The sequence below is a fragment of the Agelaius phoeniceus genome, unplaced genomic scaffold (genome assembly GCF_051311805.1).
Source record: "Agelaius phoeniceus isolate bAgePho1 unplaced genomic scaffold, bAgePho1.hap1 Scaffold_263, whole genome shotgun sequence".
Taxonomy (NCBI): Eukaryota; Metazoa; Chordata; class Aves; order Passeriformes; family Icteridae; genus Agelaius; species Agelaius phoeniceus.
The window spans coordinates 87501-90000 of NW_027509918.1; the positions used below are offsets into that span (position 1 = coordinate 87501).

The 2500-nt window shown below is 79.6% G+C and overlaps 1 non-coding gene across 1 annotated transcript; it reads left to right on the top strand.

Annotated features, from left to right (window-relative positions):
* Window positions 1-1701: 1701 nt before the first annotated feature.
* On the top strand, window positions 1702-1854 carry LOC143693103 (5.8S ribosomal RNA). Its single transcript, XR_013180581.1, has one exon. It is a non-coding gene; the product is annotated as a 5.8S ribosomal RNA (ribosomal RNA).
* The last annotated feature ends 646 nt before the right edge of the window (window positions 1855-2500 follow it).

A 2500-nucleotide genomic window follows, 5' to 3' on the forward strand; every position in this document is an offset into this window, starting at 1 on the left:
CGCCGTGGCGGCGGCGGTGGCGGCGGCGGCGGCGGTGGCGGCGGCGGGCGTGTGCCGCGGGCGGTGGCCGTGCGGGGCGCCACTGAGGGGTGGGGAGCAGCTACTCCCGCCGATCCCCTGCGGTGGTTGTCCCGTGGCCACCGGCCGCGCTCCTCCGTCGCGGCCGTCGTCGTCGTCGTCGTCCCCGCCGCGCGCCGCGGGCGGGGTCAACCGCGCCGCGCCGGGGAGGGGCGCCCTGCCCCCCCCTCTCCGTGGCCCGGCCTCGGCGGAGAGGCCGCGGCGCGCGGTCGGCCGCGGGGGCCGACCCGCCCGCCTCGTGGTAACGGGCGACGCCCGGCAGAGAGCGCGCGCTCTCTGCCCCTTCCTCGGCCGCGGGGCGACGGCCGCCGGGGCCCGCCCGCGCTCTCTCTCCTGGGCCCGCCGCCGCGGTCTCTGGCGCGCGCGGCGGCGCCGCGTCCGGCGCGTCCGGCGCCTCTCTTCCCCTCGACGGCCTTTCCTTCCTCGAAGGCGCGGCGCGGCGGCGCCGTCGTCCGCCGGCCGTCCCCTGGCTCGACCGCCCCGCCCGCCGGTGGGGGGGGGGCGAGCGCTCGGCGGGCCCTCCGGCGGCGGAGGCCCGCGAGCGCGGGCGACCCCGTGGCGAGCGGCGGCGGCGCCGCTCGACGGGTGTCCCTCCCTGCGGGGACGGTCGGCCGGACGGCGCCCGCCGTCGGCCGGCGGCGGTCCCGTCCCGGGCTCCGCTCGTCGCCTCGCCTCCGTCGCCCTTGCCCGCGCGGCCGCGTGTGGGCCGCGCAGGAAGGCGTGCGGGGGCGGCCGCGGGGGCGCTCCTCCCCGCCCGGTCTCCGCGTGCGAACGAGGAGAGCGGGCGTTGCCCCCCGGCTCAGCCGCCGCGGCGCCTTCCCGCCGGGCGCGTGCCCGAGGCGAGGGGCCCCGGCGGTGCGAGGCGGCGGCGGCGGTCCCGGGCGTGTGCCGCCCCGGCGGCGGCCGGGTCTGCCGTCCGGCAGGCCTCGGGCGCAGGCGACGCCGGCTCGGCTCTCGGTGGCGCCCGCCTCCGGGGCCGGCGGCGGAGCGCGTCCGCCGGTCGCTCGCCCGCCCGCCCGGCGGGGGAGCGGTCCCGCGGGAGGCGTGCCGGCGGGCTGTGCCGGTCGCCGTCGCGTGCCCGTCTCGAGCCCAGGGGAAAGGCCCGTGCCCGTGGTGGTGGGGGGAAGAGAGAGACAACGCCGGCCGCGCGGCGGCGCGGCGGCGCTCCGCGCCAGGCCCGCGGCGTCGGGGCCGAGGGGAGAGCCGGCGCGGCGCGGGGGCCGACGGCCGCGCGCCCCCGGCCGCGTGCCGTGTGCGTTGTGCGCGTCGTCCCGTGAAAGCGAGAAGCGGGCGGGCCGCCCTGTGCCCCCCGCGTGTCCGGCGCGCGCCGCCCGGCCCTCCGCGCGGAGGCCGGGCCGAGCCCGGGCGCCTGGGCCGCCTCCGAAGGACGGCGTGGGTGAGGTCGGCGTCTCCCCTCGCGGGGGGAGGCGGTCGGGGGCGCGGGCTCCCCCGCCTCTTGGCCGGCCTTCGGAGAGTGGGTTTGTTTTTTTCCTTTTTTTTCCTCCCGTTTTCCGTGTGCTCGTACGGTCTCGGAAGCCAGGCGCGCGCCCGCGCGTCCTCGGCGGCATTGTCCTAAACCAAAAAAGGGGCCGCTCTGGCGTGAGCGGTGCCCGAAAGGCAGACAACTCTTAGCGGTGGATCACTCGGCTCGTGCGTCGATGAAGAACGCAGCTAGCTGCGAGAATTAATGTGAATTGCAGGACACATTGATCATCGACACTTCGAACGCACTTGCGGCCCCGGGTTCCTCCCGGGGCTACGCCTGTCTGAGCGTCGCTTGACGATCAATCGCCGTCCGGGGGCCACCCCGGCGGCGCGGCTGGGGTCGCCTCGCAGGCCCGTCGCCCGCGGCGGGCGGCTGCGGCGGCGGCGGCGGCGGCGTGCCGCCGGTGGCCGGAGGGAAGGCGGTCAGGGGTGTTGGGCGAGGGAAGCGTTTCCCTCGGCGGGCCTCGATCCCTTCCCTGCGGGCCCGGCGGGCGTCGCCGCGGTCGTCGTCGTCGTCGCCGCCGCGCGAGGGCCTTCGTCCCCCTAAATGCAGACTCGGGGAGCGCTCCGTAGCTCCCCGCTCCCGGAGCGAGCCGCTGGGGCGGAGCTCGTCCTCGCCGCGGGGCCGCGCCGCGGATGCGGCGGCGCGGCGGCCTCGGGGAGAGCGAGAGACGGCGTCGAAAGGCGCCGCCGAGGGCCGAGAGAGAAAGAGAGCAAGGGAGAGAGGGGCGAGAAGGGGAGGCGAGGCGCGGGCCTCGCCCCCGGCCTTCCCCCCCGCGCGGGCGGCTGTCTGCGGGTGGGTACCGCGGCGGTACCGTGCCGTGCTGCCGCGCGCGCGAGGCGAGAGCGCCGGGGACGGGGGGGGGTTCCGGCCCCCCTCCTCTCCCTTCGCCCGCGCCCCCCCCTCCCCTCCTCTTCTGTCTCGGTCTCGGGGCGC